The sequence below is a fragment of the Durio zibethinus genome, chromosome 11 (genome assembly GCF_047325235.1).
Source record: "Durio zibethinus cultivar Kanyao isolate XHJ-2024 chromosome 11, ASM4732523v1, whole genome shotgun sequence".
In the NCBI taxonomy this organism is placed as follows: Eukaryota; Viridiplantae; Streptophyta; class Magnoliopsida; order Malvales; family Malvaceae; genus Durio; species Durio zibethinus.
This window is the reverse complement of record NC_143172.1, coordinates 8,737,210-8,745,366: the sequence shown is the minus strand read 5'-3', so window position 1 is coordinate 8,745,366 and position 8,157 is coordinate 8,737,210.

Sequence of the window (8,157 nt, the reverse complement as noted above, 5' to 3'; positions counted from 1 at the left end):
CATCAAAGCTCTAGTGACTACTTTCTTTTTTTCCAGATAGGGGTATAGTATATTAATGCCAAACTCCTCAAATCGAGTCACTGATAAACTGCAACCACATTGGCTTTATATATATTGGGATTCATTCGTGGTTGGTTTAAGGTTTTCACTTCATTTTTTATTTATTTAAATTTTTAATTCTTATAATTTAACTATCACTTAACTCATTCCTAATTATATATGGTACGTAATAGGCTTTATTATTCTTTGTCAACATCTAAACATTCTTCTCACTCTTTCTCTATTAAAAAAATTTTTTTTCATTAAAAAGCATCCTAATGATAAGAGGTGGTACTACGTAACAGCTCGATCTAATAAAAAATTATTCACTGATTGTCTGAGCTCTATAGAGAATTAGAAGTTACTTTTCTTTTGCCTTCAAAAATAAAAAATAAATAAAAATAGTGAGATCGAGGTTAGGGTCATTGCTGAGGTTGAGGCATGAGAGATAATAAATGGGTTCGATGTTTTTATGGATGCACCAATAGCTTTTTTCATCTTAGATCTATCATATTGGGATAAAATAATAGAGTACACTCATAAGGGGAGCTTGTAATTAATGCCTACAGGCTGACTTCTCCCAAAGTAATAAATGAGATGAAGTATTGGAATAGGTCTGAAGTAACCTTATAAGATTTTATTTTAACCTGATTTTTTATCTAATTATTAGCTCGATTTTGTTGAGAAGTCCATTAATATAGACTTCAACTTTTTTTCTGTTCTAGTATACCACTAAGTCTAAAAAGGCTTAGAGCAAAAAAATTCAACTTGGGTCCTCCTTTTTCAGAGAAGACAAGGTCATTAACCTTTCAACTCAACACTCTCCTGTAGTTTAAAAAATGAAGTCCATATCTTGTCAAAAGCCCTTTGTAACACCTCATCCTACCAAGAAACTAAAGGTTAAAGTATCTTTTTTCCATCTTAAAAAATTTTAAAGTAAGGGGTGTTAAGGTTCAGCTCAGAAAGAATTTACACAAGATTAGAGTATACACCCACTGATGACCCCACCAAGAGCTTCGACATAATGAAGAGGTTTTGTAAGGTCGTGATCTCTCCCTTTCTTATTGTTATTCATTTTACTTAAGTTTGAGTTCCTCCTATGCGATCAAATAAAAGCTCTCAGCTCAGCCCTTAAACAACACTAGTTAGGCCCTCCACCACGTCTACCTTGCTATGGCCTACCTGTTGAAAGCTAAAAAAGATATGGCTATCTTGGCTGAAAAATACAGGAAGAGCTTCGACGCTCAAGCTTAATGATCTTTAAATCGAGATAGCAAGGCTAAAATTTGAGTTAGAGGCTAGTGAAAAGAAAAAAAAATTTTGAAAAATAAAGCTATTGAGAACTTCAAGGCTTCTTGTGTATTCTTCCAACTCTAAGTAAAGTTTTCCAAAGTTAATGTGTTTGGTGCCTTTGATCTGGCTAAAGATGAAGTACAATTCAAATTTACCAACCTTAATCTCGATCTCTCTGATATTAATATCAATAATATCATATCAAAGCTTTATTCAAGTTAACCTGAGTAAGAAAAAGAGAAAGAGAAAGAAGATGATGATGATGCCATGATGCTAAACTCGAGATAGCTCTAAGGGTCAAGCATGAGGTGCATGAGACCTAATCACTTAGAAATATCTCGAATTAAACTAACTTAAAAATTTATCTAAGTTTCAAGTTAGATTTTATTAGATCAGTTGGGGTATGAGCTCTATGTAAGCGTAAGTGTCAACAGATGAACATAATTTAATTTTTATATTCAAGTACAAAATACAAATATGAGCTCAATTTAGTTGTAGCTATTAGTAATAGATTTCTAAGTTATTCACATTTCACGTTCTTTGGATGGTGTTACCATTCATATCCTATAGCTTGTAGGTCACATTATGGACAATCTCTTTAACTACATATAGTTCTTTTCTGGTTAGGGTTAATTTGTCACCTTGATTATCTACTTTTAAAACTTTAACTTTTTTAAGCACCAGTCACCTTTTTTAATGTGCTTACGTCAGATCCTTTTGTTATAATAGCTAGACACCTTTTACTGATAAGTTATTTTTGTGTTAGGGCTATGCTTTTTGTTTTTCGATGAGGTCTAGATCGACCCTAAACGCTTTTTCATTTTTTTTTTAACTTTAATTCGACCTTTAAGCTTGAAAAATTGATCTTGATAGGTACCACGACCTCTATTCCAAATGCTAGATGAAACAATAGTTCATCTGTTAGTACCTTAGTGGTCATCTTCAGAACCCATAGAACCCTGGTAGTTTATCGACCTATTTCCCCTTTGTTGTGGCCAGTTTTTTTTTTAGGGCTTCTAATATTGTCTTTTTTGTTACTTCAACCTGTCCATTGAATTGAAGGTAGACGACTAACTTGAATCTCAAGTTGATGTGAAGGTTTGAATATTATTCCTTAAACCTCTAGTTTTCGAATTGTTTGCCATTTTTTGTTATTATGGACCAAGGTAGGTTGAATCTACAAACTATATTCTTTCATATAAATTTTTTAACTTGAGCCTCTATCGTAGTGACCAAGGCCTCGACTTCAAGCAATTTTGCAAAGTAGTCTACTGTTACTAAAATAAATTTTCTTTGACCTATAACTGGGGTGAACAGTCCAAGAACATCCATTCCTCACTGCATGAAGACCACAAACTGATGATAGAGGTGAGCTCAATCGAGAAAGATGTTGCATATGAGCAAACCTCTAACATTTATCATATTTCTTAACTAATTTAGTCACGTGCCTTTTGATGGTAGGCTAATAATAGCCTAAACACTTTGTAGGCTAATGGTCGAGGTCTAAGGTGGCTTCCACATATTCTTTTATGGATTTCTCGTAAAATGTAGTTTGTCTTTTCCTTATCAATGCATCTTAGATAAGGCAGGCTAAAAGATTTTTTGTATAATTTTTTTCTTAATCATCGTATATCAAGAAGCCTTTCTCATCAAGCTTTAGCTTAGATACTATCTTCGAGTAGCATTCTTGTAGTTAAATATGTTTTGATTAACGTCATCCAAGTTTATTTTTTCATGATTTACCCTACAAACTTTTCCTCTTTGCTTTTATGTGCTAGTTCTTTTACCAGGACTTGATCCAAGCTTTTTGTCATTATTCTTAAAGCCAACTTAGATCAAGAATCTACTAATAAATTTTCAGACATTGATATTTTTTTTCCCTCAACCTTAGTAAAACTAGAAACTAGAGCCAGTTCTTTATCTAGGTATTTTTGAATTTTTTCTTTCCAAGCTTAGAACTCCTCATTGATTTGGCCGATCACTAATTAAAAGTCATTATACACGATTATATATTGAATATTCAACTCGATTGTCAATCTTAATCCAGCAATCAATGCCTCATACTCCATCACATTGTAAGATGCCCTAAATTTAAATCTCAAAGCATATGGATATTGCAGTCCTTTCGAGTTGATTAAAATAAGGTCAATTTTTCCACAATGGTTTATGGTTTGTCCATCAACAAAAAACTTCCAACTTTTCTAGTTTGAGGTTTTCTCATTTTCTTTGGGTTATCTTTCAATGTGGATAAAGATGAGTTCTACAACAAATTCTATTAGCACTTGAGGTTTCAAAGTTTACTTGGGTAATATGTGTAAGTTAAACTCGCTAAGCTCTGTTGCCTATTTGATTAACCTCTCTAACATTTTTAACTTTTGTAAAACTTGTCTCAGTGGTTGATCGGTCAATACATAGATCACATAGGCTTGAGTTTTTAGGCCTAAGTGACAATCGCATAAGCTAATTTTTTTTATACAATTATAGTTAATTTCTAGCCCTATCAATATTTTACTCATAAAATAGATTGGTTTTTACTTTTCTTCTTCTTTTTAAACCAAGATTGAGTTGATGGCCTGGTTCGTGGTGGCCATGTTTAAGTACAAGATTTCATTGGATCTTTACTTAGAGAGGATATGTGGAGAGGATAAGAACTATTTGAGCTCTTCAAAAGCTTTTTGGCACTGAGAGATACACCTAAAGTCAAAAATATTTTTAAAAATTTTGAAGAATGATAGACATCATTTTACTAACCTGGACATGAATCGACTTAAGGGGATTATTCTTCTAGTTAGTATTTGTATTTCTTTTACCAAGGTCGATGCCTTCATGTTTAGGATTGCCTTAACCTTTTTTGGATTCACTTCTATCCCTTTTTTATTAATCATGTAATCGAAAAATTTACCCACGTGACTTCAAAAGCACATTTGCTCGAGTTAATACCTATATTACATTTTTTATGGTGTTAAAGGTTTCTCTGAGGTTTTTCAAGTGCTCAATCAAGCTTTTGCTCTTGACTATTATGTTGTCTACATATACTTTCATGTTGTGACTGATTTGGTTTTTAAACACCTTGTTGATAAACATTTGGTAGGTCACCATTGTATTTTTTAATCCAAATGGCATCACCTTGTAACAGTAAATGCCTTTTTCGATAATAAAAGCTACTTTTTCTTTATTGTCCTTTAGTATCTTGATTTGATTGTAATCAGTAGGCATCCATCAAGCTAAAAAAGCCATGTTCAGCACTATCATTCACTAATCAATTTATGCTAAGGAGGAAAAAGCTATCTTTTAAGCATGCTTTGTTCAGGTCGATAAAGTCAATATATATTTTTTATTTTTCGTTATGCTTTTTTATTATGACCACATTGGCTATTTATTTAAGGTAATAGACCCTCTGATAAAGCATGCTTGCGATAATATGTTAACCTCTTCCTCGATAGTGCTTTATCTTTCTGAGGTAAAGGTTCTCTTCTTTTACCAAACTAATTTTACCTTGAGATTAATGTAAAACCTATAGACCATCATCTTGGTATCAATTTCAAGCATATTGAATTATGCCTAGGTAAACAGATTGGTATTATTTCTCAAAAGTTGAATTAACTAATCCTTATGCTAAAGTTTAGTTTTAACATGCATGTATTTTTTAGGGACGCTATCTCAAAATGGTATAGCTACAAGATTCTAGATTGACTTAGGTTAATTTTTGCTTGAGTTTAATATTTGGTAATTATCTTTTTTTGTTTGGTTAGGTTGAGACCATTTTCTATGAAGATAAATCTTGATTTTATGATTAGTACTTGCTAAAATGCATGGTTGAATTAGTACGTATTTTTCATTTCAAGCTATATTTTGATCAGTGTATCAGCTCAATCCAAATGACATGTAATTATTTACGCTGTCGTAAGAGCTCGGTCATCTTTAGAGTTATTTCAAAAATTTTTAAAATGAAACAAAACATATCTTTTTGTTGGAGCTTAAAAGCTTAGAGCAGCTTAAAAGTGTGCTTTTGTTAGGTCAGTCTTTTATTGTATGTTTTTGCTCATGGTTTCTTGCTTATTCTTTGTTTTCATTGTTTGACCTTTCTCAATGCTCTCAGTTACAGCTGAACTATAAGTCTACTTTTCAGTTTTTTTTTTCATTATTATGACATAACATTGTCATACCGCAGATTGGTCTCCCCTAACCTCTACGACCCCATTAGGTGTTGAGAATTTTATCTTCAGATGGGGAGTTGAACCTATAAGTCACATAACAGATTGATTAGGTTGGCCTAATATCATATTGTATGCAAATGAAACATCCACAACCATAAATTTTATGATCGATGTGATGGTCTTTGGTTCTGCCCCCGAAGAGATCGACAGCTTAATGGTTCTTTTCACTGAAACTTGTTCATTCTTAAATCTTCCTAGTGTTGTGTTGATTGACTGTAACTGGTCTTCACCAATTTCTATTTTCTTTATGGTCCAATAGTATATGATGTCAGTTGAACTCTCATTATCGAATAATATTTTTTTGACTATATAATTGTATACTACAGTTGTAATTACTATAGCATTATCATGTGAGTGCTGGATTTCTTTCAAATTTTTTAAATTGAATGAGATCAGTTTATCTTTCTAGTCTTTTTCTTTTTTTTATCGAGGTATTTATGACATGATCATGCTTGGATTGAATTTTTTTTTTGTTGAGGTTAAGCTGCCTCAAGTGATCACATTAATCACCTCAATGATCGGGCTATTGTTATCTATTCAAACTTTTTCTCGTCTCAGTTCATCTCTTCAGACTTTCTTTCTTTTATTTTTTGGCCTTCATTTTTTACCTTGGATGGGCTTTCTTTTGTCTTGTCTGTAGTCTATTTTGGGTTGACCATGTCTTTACTGCTCTACAAACTTTCTCAACTGACCTCTCTTTATTAGAGCTTTGATCTCATTTTTAAGGTCAACACAATCTTCAGTATTATGGCCTATATCCCTATGAAAGGCACATCATTTGGTTGAATCTTTTTCTGTGTTCTATTTCAATGGCTTCGATCATCTGAAGTTAGGATTTCTTTCAATTTGCATTAGAATCTTCTCTTGGGAGGTATTCAATGCAATGTAGTTCTTTTTTTCACTAGTACTTCTAGCTTTATGTTGTCTCTTTTATGGGAGAATATCATAAAAATCCTTACCTTTCTTACAATTAATGAAGGAGGATGAACCTTTCTTACTTCAATCATCAAATAAGGGAGATAAACTTCTCTCACCTCGATTGTTTCTCATTATACCTTCAACATTTATATATTTTTCAACTATAAGTAGGACATCAACCAGAGTTTTAGGTGATTCTAGTGATAATGTCAACTTTAGATGGTACTCTTTGTCATTAAGTTCACTTGTCAGGGTAGCTATAGCAGTCGATTGCTCCAATTCTTTAACCTACGAGCTTTCGCATTAAAACACATGACATAGCTCTCCAAAGATTCATGGCGACCTTAATGGATCGACATCAAACTCAAAGTTATCTTTTTCATTTTCGACTACTTACAAATAGAGACAAAAAAAAGTGGCTGAGCTTTTTGAATGTTGTAATTGACCTCGATTTTGACTATTATACCAAGACCCAACTGTGCATTTTAGAGTGGTACCAAAACTCTTACACATTAAAGCCTCGTCTGCACATTGCATCATCATGTTAGTCCTATAAAGTTCTAAATGATCGAAGAGGTCAGAAGTACCATCGTAGGTTTCTAAGGTCAACATTTAAACCTTTTGGGAGGCATGGCTCTATCGATCTCTTTGATAAAGGATGAAGTTTCAAGAAATTTAAGCTCTTCCTTGAATGCTACTGCTTTTATTTTTAGCTCTTTCTCCATGGCCTACATTCAAGCTTTTAGGTCTTTATTTAGTTGGGGTTCGAGGTTTGTTTGTTTGAATTTTTGGGTCGTAACATGTGTCGAATTATGACTGTGGTCTAGGGTATTATGTTCCTTTTATTTAGAGGCCGATAAGGCTTTCATCTCTTCATAACTTGGCTATCTTACTGCGGTTTCTCAGCCAGGGGTGATTAGATCAAGCATTTTCAAAACTTATGGTGGGGTTATGGTTTGTAGCATTTGTTTGAGGGCATGTATCTGCTTAATGAAAAGCTTGAAATTGTTCCATGGTTGGGCTAGTTTATGGTGGGACAAGTCAGTTTGAGTGTTGGCAATTGTGAGTTTCCATTCCGGCCTAGATGACGGTATTCAATTCCTCTAAAGTTTTTTTTTAGGTGGCAATGTTTTGTGCTGACTAGTGAGTGGAAAAAGCCCTTACCTGACATATCAAATGTTTGTGTCGAGCTCTACTCTTAGGGTATTCTTGGAAAGACAAAAAAAAAGAACAGTTAGAGACAAAGGCAATAAATGTTTTATGCATTTGCACTCTGATATGCAAGTCAAAATAAGTGAGGTTAGAATGAAAGTAGTAAAGAGAATTAAAAGTAGATTGAATTTACCTTAATGGTACTGGACCTTCGTTTTTACAGATAAGCAATAAAAGGACTATTAGGGGATAATAAAGACGTGACCAAGCTGATGTGGCACAAAGTGTATTAATCAACTTGACAAGTTAGGTCGGTACAAATGTTGAAATTATCCTTAACTATTTACTAAAGGCTTCTAACCTAAAAAAATATCACTGTATCCGTTTAACCACTAAATATCTTTAACAAAATTAAAATTTAATCAAATATGAATTATTTTAACATCTCAAATCTTGTTAGAGATAATTCATTTAAACATGTTTGAAAATTACTATTCTTTTTCCTTTCATATTTTTTATCAATATTTTTATCTTACAT